General features: G+C 36.1%; 1 protein-coding gene and 1 pseudogene across 3 annotated transcripts in view; one reads left to right on the top strand and one right to left on the bottom strand.

Annotated features, from left to right (window-relative positions):
* Spidr (scaffold protein involved in DNA repair) overlaps positions 1 to 16,802 on the top strand; it is a 384,856-nt gene that overhangs the window by 90,410 nt on the left and 277,644 nt on the right. The window lies entirely within an intron of this gene.
* Positions 6,534 to 14,179, bottom strand: LOC143382131 (ubiquitin-conjugating enzyme E2 D3-like; annotated as a pseudogene).

The following is a 16,802-nucleotide window of genomic DNA, read 5'->3' on the forward strand; positions in this document are numbered from 1 at the left end:
CTAGGGGTATAGCTCAATGGTAAAATGTGTACTTTTAGATATTGATATAGATCATGGGGTTAAAATGATAAAGAATAAGGCTCAGATGGACAGACCAGAGCTCACTGGCCATTTACTCTGTACCTAGAGCAAACTGCTCAATTTTTCTAAGCTTTGGCTTCTTTTCTAATTTGGGCTGCTGTAACAAATACCTATAGACTGAGTGGCTTATAAATAATAGAACTTGATTTCTCATAGTTCTAAAGGCTGGAAGTCAGAAATCAGGGTGCCAGTGTAGTCTGTTCTGATCAGAACCCATTTCCAGTTTGTAGTCTGTTGACTTCTCACATCCTCACATATCTGATGGAGGGCAAACTAGTAGTCTGATACTGGTACTGATCCCATTCATGAAGGTTCTGCCCAGATGACCTGATTACCTCCCTGAGTACCACCTCAAATACCATCCCATTGGGGATTAGATGAATTTTAGGAGGACACAAACATTCAGTCCTTAATAGTTTCTTTCTCTTTAAAATGCGTATGATAGTTCCTCTCTCATAGTGCTGTAGAAAGGATCAAAAGAGGTCATGAAAGAAACCACTGAACCAGTAGATTACTTTTAAGTAATCTTTTAAAACCAGTAAATTACTTTTAAGTAATCTTTTAAAACCTTTTGTTGGGGGAAAACTCATAAATACTTAGCTAGGTTCTACCAGGTGAGGTAAAAATCCTCTACTTGGAACTTTCTTGGATGTATAAATCATCTTTTTGAACCTAACTACTCATGTTGTTTGCTCTCTTTCTGCAACATACTGACCACACCAGAATTCTCCCCACATGGTGGTTTCTCATTCCTCTATCCTTATTGCTATGCTTAGAGTACCTTCCTCTTCCCAACCTCTGCCTCAACTGTGAAACATTTATTCATTTGCAAGCTACCTCTTCTGGGAAGACTTCCCCATAAACTCGAGCCCTCTTCCCTGTGAACCCTCCCATGCCCATATCTACCAGAGCCCCTGAGATCTAAAATTACTAATGTGTGTTTTTCTGTTCCTTCTATATTGTAAGTTTCTTGAGGTTTAAAAAAATAAAAATGCCTTATTTATCTTTTATCCCCAAGCTAGAACAATGCCTGGCACATAGTAAACATGTGATTAATATTTGATGAGTGGAAAAGGATAGGAAAGCTTTTCTTTTCCGTTCTTTTTTTTTTTTTTTTTTTAATAATTGAGGTTCAGAGAGGTTAAAAGAATTGGCCAGGTCACCCCACTGGAAGAACACAATGCCTAAAATTCTTAGCAAGGCTTGGATACTGTTCTTGTCATGAACGAAATGAAAAAGAAGAGATAAGAGATCTCAAATTAGTCTTTAAATGCTTATTCTTTAATTCCCAAGCTTGGGATTTAGCTGTAGAAAATGGAGGTAAACATGATAATGTTCAATACACTGCTGTGGAAGTTATTCTTGAAATGAAACAATTTTTAATGAGATTAAAAATCTCCAGTTCATCATAGAAGTGGTATTTCAAGTAGTATTTCAGATAGTGCTGTGCTGCTCCTTTTAGAAATAAAGACCTAACCTTTACTTAATTGAAAAACTTAGTTGTAAAAAATTACATTTGTTAAAAATTTTATAACATCTCTGGGCTGGTGTTGTGGCTCAGCGGTAGAACACTTCCTAGCACATGCGAGACCCTGTGTTCGGTCTCAGCACCACATATAAATAAATAAAATAAAGGTATTGTGTCCAACTACAACAAAAAAAAATTTAAAGAAATTAGAACTTATCTCTTCTAAATTGTTAGTCCTTGTTTGAAAAGAAGTAGACCCTATTACTATGTAACTTAGAGAACATTAAACATTTCTGATTCAAGCAATTTCACTTGATCCTGTGAAGAAAATTAGGCATGTGGTAGGTAATTAATCTGACTATTGACAATTTGAAGCAGACAAGTATTCAAAGTATTTGCAATTTCAAGGTTTAAGAAATCAGTTTCCAGAGTTTATATTCTGGCCACTGATTCGGTGAATTTTAGTAGGTTCAAAGTCAGTTCAATTTCTGTGGTTTACAAATCAAGAGGATTTTAGTGGTAGGCCAGAATTACTGTTGTTTAAAGTGTTTGTAAAACTAGCATTAATATTTGATTGTATTGATACATATTTCTGGCTATTTTCAGATATTAATAAAATGTCTAGGGGAACAAGCCTAGGAGAAATGAGTTGAAGTAAGTGCTTACCCCTGTTTTCTTTTTGTAGTCCTCTTGTCAGAACTGATAATCATGCGTTACTGTTTTGTTTTGTTCTTTTAATAAATGTTGAGCTGTTCTTGACTTGTTGGTATCTGCTGTTTTAGGTTAATTTCTTCTACTCATCCTAGGTGTGGAGGTCGTTTCTACTGAGCCATCTTTTTTTTCCCCCTTGTCCATCTGGGAAATTTTTAACATAGAATTATAGACAGATGGGAGAAAGTCAGTCAAAAGGAAATGTAGAAGTGACTGAGGATATAGCATAGCTAGAACACTTACCAACATGTACAGGGCCCTGAGTTTGATCCCAGCACTACAAAAACAAAAGAAAAACGGACTGTAGGAGGAAATAAAATAAATTTCTCTATAAGTTAAAATTGCGTAATACAAACCATTTCTAATAAAACCTTATTTGCTTTATGTTTATCTTTAGTTGTCCATTTGAACATTTAAAATAAAGGCCATATCAATTCAATCAATTTGTTGCCTTGAAGTAATAACAAAAATATAAATTATCCCATTTTGGATATATTTCTAAATTGTTTGGACTTATTTATTTTTCCTTGTATGTGTAGTTTTGGAGTTCTACACATATGTGGAGGTTGACTTTTGTTTTTCTTCTTTTTTTATATTTGCCCAGAAAAAAAGAGAGTTGTTTTCACCCCAGGCCTCTTCATAATGGTTTAGTTTTAGATGTTGTCCATTTTTAGTTGAGTTTTGATGTTCTTATTTGCTCTGGATGACTTGGCTTTCAGTTTTAACTAATCAAGGAGAGAAAGCCATTTAAAAACAGGCATTTAATTTTAACAGATGGGGCTAGGTAAGTTTGTAACCAAGACTGGTAGACAGTTTATAGGAATGTGATTCTCGTATTTTGCTTTGTCTGGTTTAGAAGTATTAGTTTTTCTTCCTTTTTTTTTTTTTTTTTTGGTTAAAATAGATCAAATAGCTATAATTAAAACCCAAATAGTACTGCTTTTTTTTACAACAGACCCTTCAATGCAATAGTTATAATTATTCCGTATTTTCAAGCTATTAGAAATTTCTTATTTTGTTCAGTTTCTTTTGAGATAGTTGTCATCAAATCAGCAATTTGTGAATGATGAACAAAGGAATTTGAATAGATTTGGGGCTCTTACAAGTATTGTTAGGTACCTAACAAGGTAGAGAAGATTTTTCAGTTTAGCTTTATGTAAATTGACTCCTAAACATTTAAGATTCATTTTAATCCTGGATCGGTGTTCCCAGAAGTTTGTGTCAGACTAGCAAATCATTCATCATTATGATTTAAGATAGGATTCTTTTTAAGAAAGAGATCATTTCAAAATCTTCTTCTCTCACAGTGGCTTCTTAAAAAGGAACTTTGATTATGTTAGGCAAATTTTGAGATCTTTTTTGTTCAATACTGAATACAATTAGTGGGTAAATTAGGTGTTTTAAACTCTTTGATTTTTAAGAATCAGTTGCAGGATTGGATACAAATCCTGTACAGAATTGAATAACAAAAAGATGATCTGTTACCAGGGAACTTTGAAAATGGAGAATCATGAGGCTTTCTTAAAAAAAAAAAAAAATCTTGTTTGTTTAGCCTAGAATAAAGGAAAATCATTTTAACTGAAGTTTGCAAGCTATAACTAGCAGGCCAAATTTGGCCTACTACTTATCTCCTTAAATGAATGTTTGCAGGAACCCAGCCAAACTCATTACTTTATGTGTTGTTTATAAGTTATTTATGATTGCTGTCACATTAAAATGGCTGATTTGAGTGTTTGTGACACTGTATGGCTTGAAAAGCTTGAAATATTTGTTGTATGGTCCTTTATTGGAAAATTTGTTGGCCCCTTTTTGAAATAGTGATTTGCTTTCTAGCCATATCATTTCACTTTCATGGCTTCCGCGAATTGGGATTGAGATTTCTTTTAAGTTCTAAACGTAAGTTGTTTTAAAAATATATCTAGTTATAACTGATTACCAGGATTGTATAGACTAGTTTTTACATTTTATTCTACTGAAATTAAGGAAAATGTGTTAAAATAATAAAAATCACATTTAATTATATGTGACAAGATAAATTTTAGTGACCTCCTAAAAGTAATCATAAGAAGTCAGAAATGGGTATACCCATGGCTTTGGTTAGTTATAGCAAAGGGTAGAGGTACAGTGCAGCAGGAGCATTCTAGAGCTTCCAAGATTCCTATTCTGGGGGAGCTGCAAAGGACATGCTCAGTTCCTATAACAATGAATTGTAGCAGCCCATACAAAGTTTTGTCTTTTGGGGAAGACCTAACAGGTCAGTGCCTACTGACTGACTTGCTGTTTTTGAAACTCCAGTCCTATAGAAGGAAAGTAGGTGTTTACCATAAATTATATTGCTTTCACAAACTATAATCTACACAAAGTGGTACAGAGTGGTCAAGGCTTCGTACATGCAAAATGTTTCCATCAGAATATTCCAAGAGTTCACTTCTTAAGTACTCATCAAGGGCCAGTCACTAGAACAGCCTCTTCGAGAATTATGTTAAATTGAAACAACTCAGCCTGCTAAGTTGATGCTTTCCTGAACACTCCATCTCCAGTATCATATACTTCACAAACAAAATGTTTTTCTAGGTGAAATCACATTTCAAATATATTCTTTTAATGACTTGATGACTTTTAGTCAGTATTCTGATTTTCCCATAAGAAATATTATGTGACTTCATAAATTAAGCCCAGAATAATTTTATAGAATCATGGGTCTTCAAAATTAATAAACATAATAAAACTGATAAACATTGTTTTGTTTAAATTTAAAATTTAAACCAAGTGTCCAGGACTATCTTTGTCATTTCTAGATTTTATAGGGATTGAAAGTATCTTGCAGTTTTTTCCATAGTTCATGTTCTTGCATGAATATCAAAAAGTAATCATTTTCAGTGATGACTTATCTCCATAATATTGTTTTAGCTCATTGTGGCCAATAAAATTCCCAACAGTATATTAAACATTATCTTTTAGCTATCGAAATAACGAATGAAACAAGCATTATGAGATATTACACTTTTTAAATTCCTTGATATTAAAGTCCTTGGTGTATCATCTTTATTGAATTTCAAGATTATGGAAAAGTACATAGGTCAATTTTTTCTTAGAGACAATTAATTTTGCCTTTTCTCGCATTTGTAGCTATTAAAGCTAAATGCATGTGTGCACACACATGCACACAAATATATATACGTATTTCCCCCTAGTTTTTGGCTCCCTTTATTTTGTAGACAGAGTTGGGGATAATGTGTGTAGGATGCATGTGGATAGTGGGGATTCCCAAGATTATTCTCTTAATTGGTTATGTGACTCTGGACAACTATATATCAATCATTTAATCTTCTGTTTGTCTTATTTGCCTCCTTTCACCTCACAGTAATCTTATAAGGGTTATTTTGATACAATTAGATTATTTCAGAGATGTACTTTCATGGGCATATAAGATATGATGAGATATCTCTTACCAGAAGTCTAGTCAGGGCCTTTGGAGCTTACCTTGGATCTGGAAGGAGGTCTTGGGCCTCTGAAATGATTGTTGTTAGATTTGCTTTACAGGTGAATGCTTTGGGCTCTTGTTGGCTCAACTTAATTGTACATAAATAGCCATATGTCCATCTCTGAAGATCAGAATCTATATTTTATCAATCTTTATTATTCTTTTGATGTTCCACATTGAGCCTTTCTATTTTCTGATTTCTATACCCAAGGCAAACAAGAAGGTTTTTCACTTTGGCAGTCAGAAAAGCTGTTAGGAGTAGAAGTAGGGCATCATAGTAGTGAGACAGCAAGCAGCCTCGTAGATAGAAGGAAAGAAATCCATCTGGCATGTGCAGAACTATATTACCTCAAAGTCAAAAGCAGTAGTCCTCTACAAGAATAACTGTGAGCTTTCAAGATAATATTCAAGTGTATTCAGCATGTGCTATTTAAGAAGATAGAAGAAATGATGGAAACCTATATTTCCAAAGGATTTTTTTATTCAAATGATTAAAATATGAACATTTTTAGAAGATTCTGTACCACAAAATGCTTAGTGAAAAATTGGTTAATTTTGATGAGTTTAGAAAGACCAAGTATTACAGGACTTCTCCTAGAGGTCTCAGTACACACAAGCCTATTATTGGTTCCTGAGAAACTTTACTATATAGAAATCTGTCTAACTTTATTCAGATGAGTTTATTAAAATGGATATGACTGAGTTTATTCAAACTGATTTGCTCCTTTTTTTAAAACCATAACTTCAAGTTTATACCATAATGCAGGTTATTCTGACTTTAAGGTAGCATCAAATGGCATACTTCTGAGTCCATTCCTGAGATAGTCTGTTGTATTTATCTTGTCTATCTTATAGATTGATGCAATCTCTGGCATTAGATATTCATCTGAATTTGGATCACATAGCAGTGAACAAATAGATAAAAGAACTTTAGAAATAGTTAAAGTGGGAGACCATTGTGATCGTAGAATATCGAGACAAATGTTGCCATTGCTATTAATTTTTGGATGACAAATTCTTTTTTTTTAACTTACAGATCGTTTATTTCTGGAACTTTCCACCAATATTTTCAGCCCACAATTGAACATGGGTAGTGAATACCATGGAAAGTAAACCTCAGATAGGATGGGGTTACTGTATTTTGATTTGCATATTTACAGGAATGAAAGAATTGTGCATCTTTTTCTGTGAAACTTCATCATATATCTTGCGAGTGTTTCTGTTCAGTAGTTTCTCTAATTTTTCTTGACTAGTATGAAGACATAGGGAGTTATGCCTGTTACTATGTCATATGTCTATATCTATATTATATATATTTGGCCTATTGTCAATGCTATCTGTATTTTTTCTCTTTTTTAATTTAATGTAATTTGTTATATATGACAGCAGACTGCATTTCAATTCATATTTCACATACATAGCACAATTTTTCATATCTCTGATAGTACACATGTAGAGTCACACACTATTCATGTCTTCATAGCTGTACTTAGAGTAATGATGTCCATCTCATTCCACTGCCTTTCCTAACCCCGTGCCCCTTCCCTTCACCTCCCCCTCTTTGTCCTATCTAGAGTTCATCTATTCCTCCCATGCTGTTTCTACAGTCCCCGTTATGAATCAGCATCTTTATATTCAGCATTTGGTTTTTTGGGATTGAATTACTTCACTTAGCATTTTATTCTCTAACTCCATCCATTTACCTGCAAATGCCATGATTTTGTTCTCCTTTAATGCTGAGTAATATTCCATTGTGTCTGTATTCCACAGTTTCTTTATCCACTCATCTATTGAAGGGCAGCTGGGTTGGTTCCACAGTTTAGCTATTGTAAATTGTACTGCTATAAACATTGATGTGGCTGTGTCCCTGTAGTATGCTATTTTTAAGTCCTTTGGGTATAAATCGAGGAGTGGGATAGCTGAGTCAAAAGGTGGTTCCATTCCCAGTTTTCCAAGGAATCTCCATACTGCTTTCCATATTAGCTACACCAATTTTCAGTCCCACGAGCAGTGTATGAGTGTGCCTTTTCCCCACATCCTCACCAAAACTTATTGCTGTTTCTATTCTTGATAGCTGCCATTCTGACTGGAGTAAGTTTTGATTTACATTTCTCTAATTGCTGGAGATGTTGAACATTTTTTCATAAATTTGTTGATTGATTGTATATCTTCTTCTGAGAAGTGTCTGTTCAGTTCCTTGGCCCATTTGTTGATTAGTTTATTTATTTATTTATTTTTGGTGTTAAGATTTTTGAGTTCTTTATATATCCTAGAGATTAGTGCATGTAGTACAACTTTGCTCCCATTCTGTAGGCTCTATATTCACCTTACTGATTGTTTCTTTTGCTGAGAAGAAGCTTTGTAGTTGGAATCCATCCCATTTATTGATTTTTTATTTTAATTCTTGCGCTACATGAGTCTTGTTAAGGAAGTTGGGGCCTAACCCAACGTGATAGAAATTTGGGCCTACTTTTTCTATCATTAGGTGCAGAGTCTCTGGTTTAATTCCTAGGTCTTAGATCCACTTTGAGTTGAGTTTTATTCATAGTGAAAGATAGGGGCTTAATTTCATTTTGCTGCGTATGGATTTCCAGTTTTCCCAGCACCACTTGTTGAAGAGGCTATCTTTTCTCTAATATATGTTTTTGGTGCCTTTGTCTAATACAAGATAACTAATTATGAGGGTTAGTCTTTGTATCCTCTATTCTATACTATTAGTCTACAAGTCTATTTTGATGTCAGTATCATACTGTTTTTGTTACTGTTGCTCTGTCGTATAGTTTAAGGTCTGATATAGTGATGCCATCTGCTTTACTCTTCTTGCTAAGGAACGCTTTAGCTCTTCTGGGTCTCTTATTTTCCCAGATGAATTTCATGACTGCTTTTTCTATTTCTATGAGGAATATCATTGGGATTTTGATTGGAATTGCATTGAATCTGAATCGTGTTTTTGGTAGTATGATTACTTTGATAATATTAATTCTGGATATTGAAGAACAAGGGAGATCTTTTCATCTTTTAAAGTCTTCTTTAATTTCTTTCTTTAGTGTTCTGTAGTTTTCAATGTAGAGTTCTTTTACTTCTTTAATTTGGTTGATTTCACCTTTTTGTTTAGCTTTGATTCCCAAGTGTTTAATTTTCTTTGAGGGTATTGTAAATGGAGTAGTTTTTCTCGTTTTCCCTCTCAGAGGATTTGTTACTGATATATGGAAATGCCTCTGACTTATGGGTGTTGATTTTGTATGTGGCTACTTTGCTGAATTCATTTACTTGTTCTAGAAGTTGTCTGGGGGAATTTTTTGGGTCTCCTAGATATAAAATCATATTGTTGGCAAATAGTGCTAATTTGAGTTCTTCTTTTCCTATCTGTATCCCTTTAATTTCTTTTGTCTGTGTAATTGCTCTGCCTAGTGTTTCAAGAACTATGTTAAATAGAAGTTGTGACAGAGGGCATCCCTTGTCTTGTTCCCATTTTTTTTTTTTTTTAGAGGGAATACTTTCAATTTTTCTTCATTGATATTGGTCTTGGGCTTAGCATAGGTAGCTTTTACAATGCTGAGATATGTTCCTGTTATCCCTAGTTTTTTCTATTGTTTTGAATATGAGGGGGTGCTGTATTTTGTCAAATGCATCTATTGAGATGATCATATGATCTTATCTTTAAGTCTATTAGTGTGACAAAGTACATTTATTGATTTCTGTATGTTGAACCAACCTTGCATACCTGGGATGAACCCCACTTTGGTGCACTATCTTTTTGATATGTTTTTGTATGCAGTTTGGCAGAATTTTATTGAGAATTTTTGCCTCTATGTTCATTCGAGATATTGGTCTGAAGTTTTCTTTTTTTGATGTGTCTTGGCCTGGTTTTGGAATAAGGTTGATATTGTCCTCATAGAATGAGATTGGAAGTGCTCCCTCTTTTTTCTATTTCATGAAATAATTTGAAAAGTATTGGTATTAATTCTTCTTTAAAGGTCTTGTAGAACTTAGCTGTGTATCCATCCAGTCCTGGGCTTTTCTTCGTTGGTAGGCTTCTAATGGTGTCTTCTTTTTCATTGCTTGAAATTGATCTGTTAAAATTGTGTACATTATCCTGATTCAGTTGGGGCACATTATATAACTGTAGAAATTTGTCATGCCTTTGAAATTTTCTATTTTATTGGAGTACAGATTTTCAAAATAATTTCCAATTATCTTCTGTATTTTTGTAGTGTAGTGTCGTGTCCTTTTTATCACATATGTTAGTAATTTGAATTTTCTCTCTTCTTTTTGTTAGCATGGCTAAGGTTTGTCAATTTTATTTATTTTTTCAAAGAACCAACTGTTTTGTCAATTTTATCAATTGTTTCTTTTTTTTCAATTTCATTGATTTCAGCTCTCATTTTAATTATTTCCTGTCTTCACCTGCTTTTGGTGTTGATTTGTTCTTCTTTTTCTAGGGCTTTGAGATGTAATATTAGGTCACTATTAGTTGACTTTTTCTTCTTTTAAGGAATGAACTCCATGCAATGAATTTTCCTCTTAGTACTGCCTTAATAGTGTCCCAGAGACATGTTGTACCAGTGTTCTCATTTACCTCTTAGAATTTTTAAATTTCCTCTTTGATATCTTTTGCAACCCATTGGTCATTCAATACCATATCATTTAGTCTTCAGGTGTTGGAGTAGCTTTTATTTCTTATTTTATCATTGATTTCTAATTTTATTCCATTATGATCTCATAGAATGCAGGTTTGTAACTCTACGTTTTTGTATTTGCTAAGAGTTGCTTTGTGGCATAATATATGGTCTATTTTAGAAAAGGATCTATATTTTACTGAGAAGAAAGTGTATTCGCTCGTTGATGGATGAAATAGTCTATATATGTCAGTTAAGTCTGTTATTGATTGTATTATTGAGTCCTATAATTTCTTTGTTTAGCTTTTGTTTAGAAGTTCTCTCCAGTGGTGAAAGACGTGTTAAAGTCACCCAGAATTATTGTGTTGTGGTCTATTTGATTCTTGATCTTGAGAAGAGTTTGTTTGATGAACATAGACGCCTCATTGTTTGGGGCATATATATTTATAATTGTTAAGTCTTGTTGGTTTCCTTGAGCAGTATGAAATGTCCTTCTTTATCCCTTTTGATTAACTTGGCTTGAAGTCTACTTTATTTGCTATGAGGATGGAAACCCCTGCTTGTTTCACAGACCATGTGAGTGTATGATTTTCCCCATGCTTTCACCTTCTGTCTCTGGATATCTTTTCCTTTGTGTCTCTTAGAGGCAGCATATTATTGGGTCTTTTCTTTATCCAGTCTGCCAGTCTATGTCTTTTGATTGGTGAGCTTAGGCCATTAACATTTGGGGTTATTATTGAGACATGATTTTTATTCCCAGCCATTTTTGTTTATTTTTGGTATTTAACTTGACTTGGTTTCTCCTTTGATTAGTTTTTCCTTTAGTGTGATACCTCCCTCTGCTAATTTTCATTGTTGTTTTTCATTTTCTTCTCATGGAATATTTTGCTGAGGATGTTCTGTAGTGCAGGTTTTCTAGTTGTAAACTCTTTTAGCTTTTGTTTATCATAGAAATTTTTTATTTCATCTTCAAATCTAAAGCTTAATTTTGCTGGATATAAGATTCTTGGTTGTCTCCATTTTCTTTCAGGGCTTGATATATGTTGTTCCAGGATCTTCTAGCTTTCAGGATCTGGGTTGAAAAGTCTGCAGATATCCTAATTGGTTTTCCCCTATATTTAATCTCATTTTTTTTTCTCTTGTGGACTTTAAAATTCTCTCCTTATTTTGTTTACTAGGCATTTTTATTACAATGTACCTTAGTGTGTATCTGTTCTGATTTTGTACATGTGGTGTCCTGTAAGCCTCTTATATTTGGTTTTCCCAAATTTTTGATATTAGTTCATTGACTAGATTGTTCATTCCTTTTTGGAACTCGATGCCTTCCTCTATCCCAATAACTCTTAAATTTGGTCTTTTTATGCCATCCCATATTTCTTGAATGTTCTGCGCATGATTTCTTAACATTTTCACTGTGTAGTCTACATTCTTTTCAAGATTATATATGTTGTCTTCATTGTCTGAGGTTCTGTCTTCCAAGTGGTCTAATCTGTTGGTGATGCTTTCAATTGAGCTTTTAATTTGGTTTATTGCTTCTTTCATTTCAAGGATTTCTGATTGTTTGTTTTTTTTTTCCAGAAACTCCATCTCCTTATTGAAGTAATCTTTTGCTTATGTAGCTGTTTATCAAAATGATTTTTTGTTGCCTGTATTTGCTCTCTTATATCATCTTTAATTCACAGAACATTTTAATTATCTACATTCTGAATGTCTTTTCTGTTCTTTCTTCTGCTGTGCTGAGCATGGACTCTAATAATGTTGCATCTTGGTTTGTTTGGGGAACTTTCTTCCCTTGTTTTTTCATGTTGTTCGTGTGTTTTTTAGCACTGCAGATCCGAGGCATTTCTATGTTTACCCTATATGTATATAGTGCCCCTGCAGGGTTCCAATACCTCTCCTTTGAGGAGAAGAACAATGTTAGCAGATCCCAATACAAAGGATACACAACCTTAAACCAAATAGTTGCTATTACAGTTTGGTCACAATATATAGAAATAGTGAGTTCAATTATTATCTACAATATAAACAGTGGGTTTGCAAAAGGGTATACGGTTTCTGATGGTGGACAAAGAACTGGGAATGAGGTGTAGGATGAGATGTTAAAGGGGTAGGAAGTTAGACTATAGAGTGATTAGATCTTAGGAAGTGTGAAAGACGAATCTAAAGAAATTGGTTAGTAGCAGGGGAAGAGAGAGGAAGTGATTTGGGGTTGACAACTAAGTGGGAAGACAGAGTACATAAAACAAACACACATAAATTTAAGAAACATAAAAAATGTGAAAATAGGAAAAAAGAAACTATACAACACGACTGTAATGTACGATTCAGACATTCCAGGCCTCAGTATCCTAATTCATGTGAAGTACCTGGTTTCACATACGTTGGGGATGTGAGGGCAAGAGAGTAGAGAGGGAGAAAAACAAAACAAAAACCTCCAATGAAGAAAGAATTGTTTTGGTTGGAGATGAGTGTCTTTCCTGCTTCCCTTCTCATCCAGTAGGTGGGGTTGTCAGTTGTTTGCTGGTATCTCTACGCTCAGGATGGTGATTGTTACCAGGGTGGGAGGGTTGGTCTTGGTTGCAGGGCACCTGGAAGTGGGGTATTGTCTCCACCAGTCCCTGATGGGAGACTGCAGACACCCAAGGATCTCCTTTGGGGCCCACTTGTGTGATGTGGGCACCTGGTCTTATCTCCTTATCGCCTGTAGACCTCACAGTTTCTTGGTCTCTAAATTAGTCTCTAAACTATCTCACTCACCCTCTCCCTTTCTACTTCCTAATTGAATTGGGGACCTTTCTCTCTGGAGATCTTGTGCTTTGCACTCTGGAGGCTGTGCACCTGTCTTGGAGTGCTCTTTTTTATTGGGCAGTCACTATGCTGGGTTGGTGGCTGTTGGAAAAAGGGGGAAGTTGAGTATTTTAGGTACCTGCCCAGCTGGTGTTCCAAACTGGGAGTTGCCCCAACTAAAGATGGTGACGAAGGTGACCCAAGATAGAGGTGGCTGCTTTCAACGATGGGGAGTAGGATGGGGGCAGAGGGTTCGGCGATGGCGTTGGGTGATGTGTTCAGAGAAGCATCTCTGTGGCATGCAGTGTTGTGACTGTCAGCTGTCTTCAGAGCCTCGATGTCTCCAAGTGCAGGCAGGCTACCAAGTGTAGGGGACTATGGCAGTGGCTGAAGAGTCCCAAGATGGAGGCAACAGGGGGAGCTCCATGTTGGTAAGTGGGAGTCCCCTCGGGAGTGGTGGCCTGAATTCCTGCTCATGGGTGACGACTGGGTGTCCTGCATGGAATTGGTGTCTAGGATTCCCTGCGCCGGTGAAAGTTACTAAGAGTCCTATGTAGGTGCTGATGCCTGGTGGTCCCACCTGGCCACTCTGGGGCCCTGCATGGGTGAGTAGTTGGGGGTCCTGTTCTAACTCTGAGGCCTAGAGCCCTGCACCGGCATGGTGGCCATGATTCCTGTGTGGGAACAGCTCTTGGGGTCCTCTGTCACTCCCAGTGAAGTAGTATTCCCACTACTTGAATCATAGGTCACGGATTGACACAGAATGCTGCCTTCCTGTAGCCCGCCATCGTTGGATCAGCCTCTGGATGATAAATTCTTGTTGTATATGCAACCTTAGGTGATTTGAAGGGATAGTCTATAGGAAAATGAATTATCAAAAAGAACATACCACCTTGATATTAAGTCATTAAGTCCCATAATTGTGGCTTCCCAATGAAACATATCATCCCCAAGTGGACCTGCAGACTATTGTGCTGGAGGGTCACTGGCCAAATCACTAAGTTCCTTATTAATCTGTTTCAGCTCCATAGGCTGCTTATCGTCTGGCTTCTTACTATCTTGGTGTGTGCTCAAAGGTCCTGCCAAAACTCTCGATTATCCAGGCAGTAAGGAAAGATTATCTCTTGTCTCACACTGGCTGTGCCAGATACAGGCAGAAAGGAGCTAGGGCTTCCCTCAAGCTGTGTCCTCAGACTCCATCCCCACTCCCCATTTGCTCTTAATAATGTTAACTTGGCTGGTGTGTGGAGGAGTACCCCTAGACCCATAGGCTGTATACTAGCTTTCACTGATTTTGTTTTTGTTATAAGCTTTGTTCTCTCAAGGTACCTACTTGGCTTCATACCTCCAGAGGCTTCTATGTTTTCAGGGGTCCTCTTTCTATTCTTCCATTTTTCCCCCTTCTTCAGTCCTTTATTGCATAGAATTTTAATTCTTTGCCTTGAATATAAATAATGCCTAACTCATAACAGAAAGAGCTATGTCTTGTGTCTGATTTATATACATAACGAACAGATTTATTTTAAAAATATGCTTTCATGTTTGCTTCTTTACCCAGGCATTGAGTGAAGGTCTGAGTTGAGAAATCTTCAGCTTCCACCAGACTGAGGTCAACTGCTGCCACTGTCTGAGGCTGGGAGTAGGTGGCCTTTGAGAAACACTCATGGCCATATCTGACTGAGTATGTTTTGAAACACAGAGTATGACCACTTAGGTTATATCATAGTTGTATCAGAATTCCACAGTTGCACACTATTTTCCTTGGAGAAAGGGTTGCTTTTCTTTCTTTTCATCTATGATCACTGCACGCCGGACACACAAGGACATCAGAGGCTGTGGGACTGCACTGCCAGTAAGGATGCCTGCTGTGTGTGCTGAGTAGACCTAGCAGCCTTCATCTCTCCACCCTTTTCTCCCCTCAGCTACTGCTTGGTGAACTTTGACTCATCCAGCAGATTCCTTTCTTGAGCATTATAATTTCTCTTTCCCTTCTTTTCTCTTTGTGTATACATTTGTCCAGTATTTCTTACCTTCCCTTTGGATTTTTGGAGTGGTGCATTGGGTGTGAGGATGAGGTGGAAGGGTACTTTTGTAAATCTCTTAACAGACTTGATTTCTTGTTCCTATTGAGCTGTCATTTGAGGTTGGAAACACATATTTGGTTTGGGGAAGGTGAGCCAAGTGGCTTACAGAGGCATAACTGGGTGTAGCTTGTTAAACCAGTTTACCTCAGAAAAGTTTTTTTTTCTTCCCCTTGAATGTGTGAGAAAATCTATAGCTTTTGTTTTCCCTCTCACTGGTTCTGATTTTCATGGATAAAGTTTCAGTCACAAAAAGCACACCATGTAAACAATGAAAATACATCTCTTATCAGTTTAAACCTTTCTATTGTCTGCCATAGTGTTGCTTTTATTAATTTTAATCCCAGAAGAACATATGATTCTGTTAGCAGCTGGGAGTCTGGTATAGGCTACAGTTTTGTTTATTTGCTTTCCCTTTTCACACAACCAGTTAAGTTCCTTCATTAAAGGGGTATGTTTTTTTTTTTTTTGATTCTACTAAAATATAAGGACCATATAAATAAGGCCTTTGGTCCCCTTGCCATAACTGTTGGATCCTGAATGGTTCTTGATACACTGCAGGCACTTAATTAATTTGTTAAACAAATAAATCCCATTTTCTGATAACTAGATTTTTTGGTATATGACCTACCAGTTATTTTTCATTCCCCTCAAGTTTTAAGACAGTCTTCGTTTTGGTGATTCAGTTGCCATGGCATATACTCAGCAGCATTTTTCTTGTTACCCACTGTCCAACGTCTTTAAAAAATAGTTAGTGGTTTGTATGGGACTGAAAAGCTTTTAAGGAGTCAGGGCCTTATAATTCTGTTCTTTCCTCCTGATGCTATTGACTGTTCTCATTTATAGTGTGACTTTAAGAAAGGGAAGCTGAACCCAGGATAGATTGTGTGAACTTAGCATAGCACTGCTTTGTGATCTCATAAGATCCTACAAGGGCAGGTCTGGGCCTGGTCAGTAATTGGATGCAAGGCCTCAGAGAGCAGAGACTAGCACCTGACAGGATATGGCATGGGGGAGCACACCTAGCCTTCAAGTCGGGGCACAGCCAGCACCTACCCACACAACACTGGACGCTTGACAAGGGGTCTTCATAGAGGCAGCTCAGCACACCTTTTGTATTAGCTGAAACCAAAGACTCAAGACTTTGTTTTTTTGCATGAAACATGAATTGAGTGAGCAGTTTTCTGTACTATAATGGGTTATATCGAAGAGAAATTTTAGTTTAGTTGCTATGCTCCCTCTCTTACTTCTACAGGCTAGAAAAGCATTTGACTACAAAGGTGTCAATGAAAAAATAAAGAGATGATTACATATTGGTGTATTCCACTGTTGTTCCTGGTGTGACCGTCCTATAAAGTTTAGAATTAAAACCTTTAATTTCTGAATATTAAAAAGCAGTGTTTCATCTGACTTATTTGTTTGATTTGTCATTGAGGCAGCTTTACTACTGAGGCACTCTTTGATCTTGCAGTTAGACTGAAACTTCTTTCTAATTTTGTTCATCCAGAAAGCATTGTAGACTTTCTTTTTTTTTTTTTTTTTTAAGTTTTTTTTTTTTTAAAGTGGGGGGG

Source organism: Callospermophilus lateralis, chromosome 16, assembly GCF_048772815.1.
Source record: "Callospermophilus lateralis isolate mCalLat2 chromosome 16, mCalLat2.hap1, whole genome shotgun sequence".
Taxonomy (NCBI): Eukaryota; Metazoa; Chordata; class Mammalia; order Rodentia; family Sciuridae; genus Callospermophilus; species Callospermophilus lateralis.